The sequence below is a fragment of the Theropithecus gelada genome, chromosome 9 (genome assembly GCF_003255815.1).
Source record: "Theropithecus gelada isolate Dixy chromosome 9, Tgel_1.0, whole genome shotgun sequence".
Lineage (NCBI taxonomy): Eukaryota > Metazoa > Chordata > Mammalia > Primates > Cercopithecidae > Theropithecus > Theropithecus gelada.
This window is the reverse complement of record NC_037677.1, coordinates 118,519,580-118,526,411: the sequence shown is the minus strand read 5'-3', so window position 1 is coordinate 118,526,411 and position 6,832 is coordinate 118,519,580.

Genomic DNA, 6,832 nt, shown 5'->3' with positions numbered 1-6,832 from the left:
ACTGAGATTGTGCCATTGCGTTCCAGCCTGGGCAACAAGAGCGAAACTCTGTCTTAAAAAAAAAAAAAAAAGAAAAATTCACATGCCTACAATTTCCATGTAAACTGTATAAATCATTTTTATCTATTCATAGGGCTTAGCAACCATTACCACAATCTAATTTTTGAACATTTTTGTTCCCCTGACCCTGAACCCACTCTACCTCACCTCCTATCCTGACCTCTTACCCCTAAGCAACCAATAACATACTCTCTGTAAATCTGCCTGTTCTAGACATTGCACATAAATGGAATGATTTCCAAGTTCTTGTCTAAAGTTGCCCCCTTCTTTATCTTTCATTTTTCTGGTTTCTACTTGTTTCAAACTTTCCTAATTTGAGAAACTTAAAAGTGGTTACATTTTGTAAACTAAGGCTATGTTGCTTTTCATTTTGTACCTTTCTGTAACTATTGAATTTTCTTTCTTTTTTTTTTTTTTTTGGAGACAGAGTCTCACTCTGTCTCCCAGGCTGCAGTGCAGTGGCCCAGTCTCGGCTCCTTGCAAGCTCTGTCTCCCGTGTTCACGCCATTCTCCTGCCTCAGCCTCCCAAGCGGCTGGGACTACAGGCACCCGCCACCACGCCTGGCTAATTTTTTTGTATTGTTAGTAGAGACAGTGTTAGCCAGGATGGTCTTGATTTCCTGACCTTGTGATCCACCCGCCTCGGCCTCCCAAAGTGCTGGGATTACAGGTGTGAGCCACTGCACCCGGCCAACTATTGAATTTTCTAAACTGTACTTTTTACTTTGTAAAGTTATCAACAGTGGCCAGCGTAGTGGCTCACACCTGTAATCCAGCACTTTGGGAGGTTGAGGTGGGTGGATCACTTGAGGTCAGGGGTTCAAGACCAGCCTGGCCCACATGGTGAAATCCTTTCTCTATTAAAAAATACAAAATTAGCCGGGCATGGTGGCGGGCACCTATAATCCCAGCTACTTAGGAGGCTGAGGCAGGAGAATTGCTTGAACCCAGGAGGTGGAGGTTGCACTGAGCCAAGATTGGGCCACTGCACACCAGCCTGGGCAACACAGACTCCATTTCAAAAAAATAAAATAATCAACAGTGGTTATTATGAGCTACTTTTTCTTTAAATTTCTGAACTGAAAAAAAAAAAAGTTACATTTTGTTTTTTGAGATGGAGTTTCGCTCTTGTCTCCTAGGCTGGAGTGCAATGGCGTGATCTTGGCTTACTGCAACCTCTGCCTCCCGGGTTCAAGGGGTTTTCCTGCCTCAGCCTCCTGAGTAGCTGGGATTACAGGTGCCTGCCACCACTCCTGGCTAATTTTTGTATTTTTAGTAGAGACAGGGTTTCACCATATTGGCCAGGCTGGTCTCAAACTCCTGACCTCAGGTGATCCACCTGCTTCGGCCTCCCAAAGTGCGGGGATTATAGGCGTGAGCCAACACACCCGGCCATGTTATCTTTTAAAAATAAAACTCGGCCAGGCGCAGTGGTTTACGCCTGTGATCTCAGCACTTTGGGAGGCTGAGGCGGGCAGATAACGAAGTCAGGAGATCGAGACCATCCTGGCTAACATGGTGAAACCCCGTCCCTACTAAAAATACAAAAAATTAGCCTGGCGTGGTGGCGGGTGCCTGTAGTCCCAGCTACTCAGGAGGTTGAGGCACGAGAATGGTGTGAACCCGGGAGGCGGACCTTGCAGTGAGCTGAGATTGGGCCACTGCACTCCAGCCTGGGTGACAGAGCCAGAATCCGTCTCAAAAAAAAAAAAAAAACTCATCACCTTCCCAAAGCCTTTCTTTTTCTCCAGGGTTTTGTTAAAAGCACTGTGTTCTTACATCAGTCGTCCTGTCTGTGCTCATCTCATGTATTCACACCTTTTCCATGGATGTCCCCAAGGGCTGGGGAGGAACCTTATTTCTGTGCTGACGGTGGTAGAAATCAGGATGGAACTGTGGCCATGCCTTCCTCCTGTCTATGCTGCCTAAGCAGTTATCATCCAAGGTCCATTCTCAGTTCCCCATAAATTGCCGCCCAATTCTAGTCCATATTTTCAATGAAACACTTCATACTGCATAACCAGACATGCTATTTTTTTTCTTCAGTGTTTTCTTCCCCACATGAGTTGATGAGTTGTAAACCCCTTGAAGTACAGAGGGGCTACATGCTAAAGTCATTGCTCCCTGACAGAGTTAGGGCTTAGGCTTAGGAATATGGCATCTCGTTAAATTTTAGGTGGATTGGAGAGCATAAGACACTGTTTCTGCATAATTCTAACAGGCTTGTACACCCTCTGCTATATTTACTCCTACAGAGAGGGAGCCATGCCTCTTTGGTCAAGATCAACTCAGAGGCTGTGAAATTGTAGGTTTCTGGATTTCTAGAAAAGTGTTGGGATTAGTAGTGTTAAAAGAATGATGAAAAGCACAGCGAAGGATGAAGGTGTGTGAGATAAGACTTTTCAGAGTCGGAGGCGGAGATTTAAAAATGGCTACCTTTTTTTTTCTTCCTTTTTTTTTTTTTGTTAGACAGAGCCTTGCTCTGTCCCTCAGGGTGAAGTGCAGTGGCCAGATCTCAGCTTACTGTAACCTCTGCCTCCTGTGTTCAACCGATTGTCCTGCCTTGGATTCCCGAGTAGCTGGGATTACAGGTGCAAGCCACCACACCCGTCTAATTTTTTTGTATTTTTAGTAGAGATGGGGTTTTACCTTGTTGGCCAGGCTGGTCTTGAACTCCTGACCTTAAGTGATAACGCTTGCCTCAGCCTCTCAAAGTGCTGGGATTATAGGTGCGCCCAGCCCAAAGTTTTTTGATAGGAGTCTGTTTTCCCTCTCCTTGGATTTAAGCTGGTCTTGGTGACTTATGTGACCAGTAGAATACAGAAGCGATGTTCTGGGACTTGGGAGGCTAAGTCATAAGAAGCCTTCTAGCTTCCAACAGGCCTCTTGGAATACACAGTCGTAGAGTCGTGAGTCACTGAATAATAAGTCCAACTACCCCATGGCACTGAGACTACATGGAGAGCTGCAAATGAGAGAAGGGCCAGGGAGGCCCAGCTTTCTAGCCTTCCCTGACAAGGGCATGTAGAGAAGCCATCTTGGACCCTCCAGATGAGCCCAGTCATCACCTGAATATCCCCAGGCAGCTCTGGTGGTGCCTCATGGGACAGAAATGTCCAGTTGAGCTCTGTCTGATTTCCTGACATAGAATTGTGAGATAAAGTGGTGGTTGCTTTAAGTCACTAAGTTTTAGAGTTGTTACACAGCCAGCTGAAACACTTGGAATTACTGTGCTTGTGGCTTTACTTTTTATTTTTGCCAGTTTGATGCACTTAAAGAAAACCAGGGAGCATATGATTTTATTGCATTAATGACTATAAAAGTATGCTAGTCTAAAAAATATAAAATAATTTAAACCTTATTTTTTTCTAGTTGACTTCTCAAAAATGGTGGCATACTCAAGAGCTCCCTTCAGAGTGGTTTCTGAATTTTACCCTCTTTTTTTGATTTCTCCATCAGAATCATCACTTTTCTAAGTGATTTCTGGTAAGGTTGCAAAATTGGATAAGCTGTGACGCATTCAAACTTTCACCTTCTCTTTTTCCACTTGAGATTTTAGGAAAGATGGAATGGGGCTGGAACACTTCTGAGCATATCTTTGCTCTGTGAGTTCTCCCTCAGATCATTCGGTCTTCATGTCCTTTCATCTGTTCCTTTGTCCATGTCACCTTGTGCTTATTGGTTTCAGTTTTGTGTGTTTTCTGGATAGTTTCATGCTTTCTATCCTTTTCCAGTGTTAGTATTTTAGGGGAAAGTATTTCACTGGGAATTCTTTGAGGGAACAGTCAGTATTTGTGGTCCCTGAGGCCTCTGGCTCGTTCAGCCTGGTATGTGTGTTTCTTTATGTGACTCAGTTTCCTCTCAGGCACTAGAGTCCCATTTTTTAGCATCTTCTGTTTTCTCACTTTGTGGTCTCTTTTCCTCTTCCTCTATTTTAGTTTCCCATTTTGGAACCATATTGTATTTCCATGCTTCTCCCATTGTCATTTCTTGATACTATTGATAGTAGTATGCCTCTGCTTTAGCAAACAGGAAGTCAAAAGACAAGGTCTTAAGTTTATGAAGTGTTTCATTCTCCTGCTGAAACTTGTGGACTAACAGTTTCCTCACTTCTGAAGAATGGACACCACCTAGACCGGGTGTGGTGGCTCACGCCTGTAATCCCAGCACTTTGGGAGGCCGAGGCGGGTGCATCCTGAGGTCAGGAGTTTGAGACCAGCCTGGCCAATATGGTGAAACCCCGTCTCTACTAAAAATACAAAAATTAGGCCGGGCGCGGTGGCTCAAGCCTGTAATCCCAGCACTTTGGGAGGCCGAGACGGGCGGATCACGAGGTCAGGAGATCGAGACCATCCTGGCAAACACGGTGAAACCCCGTCTCTACTAAAAAATACAAAAAACTAGCCGGGCGCGGTGGCGGGCGCTTGTAGTCCCAGCTACTCGGGAAGGCTGAGGCAGGAGAATGGCGTAAACCCGGGAGGCGGAGCTTGCAGTGAGCTGAGATCCGGCCACTGCACTCCAGCCTGGGCTACAGAGCGAGACTCCGTCTCAAAAAAAAAAAAAAACAAAAAAAAAAAAAAAACAAAAAACAAAAATTAGCCGGGCATGGTGGTGCACACCTGTAGTCCCAGCTGCTTGGGAAGCTGAGGCAGGAGAATCGCTTGAACCTGAGAGGTGGAGGTTGCAGTGAGCCAAGATCACACCACTGCACTCTGGCCTGGGTGACAGAGCAAGAATACGTCTCCAAAAAAAAAAAAAAAAAAAAAAAAGAATGGACACCACCTAAACCCTTATGAAGGGGAAGTATTAGAACATTTTAAGTTGGATGTCCTTTATTCTATTTCCATGGTACAGTTCTCAAACTCCTACACCATGTCCCAATTAGGGACACTTTTTTTTCTTAGATGGAGTCTTACAGTGGTATGATCTCGGCTCACTGCACCTTCGCCTCCTGGGTTCAAGCGATTCTCCTGCCTCAGCCTCCTGAGTAGCTGGGACTACAGATATGTGCTACCATGCCCAGCTAATTTTTGTAATTTTTAGTAGAGACAAGGTTTCACTATGTTGGCCAGGATGGTCTCGAACTCCTGACCTCAAGTGATCCGCCCACCTCAGCCTCCCAAAGTGCTGGGATTGCAGGTGTGAGCCACCGCGCCCAGCCCAGTTAGGGATAGTTAACCTTGTTTCATGTCTTCCTCTTCATACCTTCTACCCTCTCCTCCCGCAGTGTTCCCTCCTACCTGAGGACTTTGCCTTAGCCTTCCCTGAGGAATCAGAAGCAGTTCCTCAGGAGTTCCTCCCTCCCTGCTGCCAGAACCACCACATTGCCTCTGTCCCAACTCTGCCTTCCTGCCTTTACAGAGGAAACACTGCCCCTACGCCTTTCCAATGCCAAGCCTTCCACCTGTGCTTGTTGAGCTTCGAGACTCAATTTTGCAATTATCAGATTCCCTTTCCTCAAAATCTCCCTGCTGCTGGATCACTCCCTTCCACAGAAAAAGAGGCTTCAGTATATGTAGAAACCTCCGGTTTTTACCCGCCTTTTTTACTCCTCTTCACAAGACAATTTGAGGAGTTACCTGTGATCCCTCTCCGTTTTCTCACCTCATCTTTTCTCCTCCATCCACTTTTGCTGGGTTTTCATCCGCCACCCCTCTCCCCCGACTACTTCACTGACTGCTCTTGTCTAGGTCATCAGTGTTTTTGTTGTTGTTGTTTTGAGATAGAGTTTTGCTCTGTCACCAGGCTGGAGTGCAGTGGTGCGATCTCGGCTCACTGCAACCTCTGCCTCCCAGGTTCAAGCGATTCCCCTGCTTTAGCTTCCTGAGTAGCTGGGACTCCTAGGGTCTTATGTAGACCACTTTTCGATTTCAGCTTAAAAGTCACTCCCTCAGACCTTCCACAAACTCAGAGAAAACCTCATCCTCCCATGACATTTATGGCAATTTATGCTGTTTGTCTAGTATCAATGCTCCTCACTAGACTAAGCACCCCTTTGAGGGTGCAGTGGGTGGCTATTCTCTGTTCAGTGCTGTCCAGCCAGCACCACTGGTGCTCACTGAACCAAATGCTGAACTAAACAGGCAGAGGGCACTTTCTCTCCAAACACTTGGGCCCTTTCTACCTCAGGGATAAGTTTTTTATGATGATGATGATGATTGGCTCCAAACTTCAAGGTAAATGTATTTCCTCACTTTAATCTTCTTTACTAGTGGGGAATAGGAACCTACTGCAATCTGAGGGCCTTGAGTATTTTTAGCCCAGGCCAATCTAGAAGATCAAAAAGATAAATTATACTAGGATTTGGAGAAAGGTTTCAGGAAACATGCTGTAGTATGAATATTAGGGAGTTGATTTGGGATGCCATTTCCATATATAGCAGAAGGCATTTCTCTCTGCCAATAGGCAGGATTCTATGGTATGTTTAACTTCTGTCTTTGCCTGAAGGAAGGAAGGAATGCACTCTGATAAAAGAATAAACAAAGAGCCATATTTTGTTTGAGGTTGAAACTGTCAGAAGTACCTTTATTTTAACACTGGACAGGGAAGACCATATTGCTATTTCAAATACCACAAACTACTGTTTTTGTGTATTATTGCTAGGACAAAGAACTTAGCTTTGATGAGAAAAGTTTTCAAAGTTGGTAAGTACAAGAAAACAAGCAAAAGTTGGTATGTAGGCCGGGCGTGGTGGCTCAAGCCTGTAATCCCAGCACTTTGGGAGGCCGAGACGGGCGGATCACGAGGTCAGGAGATCGAGACCATCCTGGCT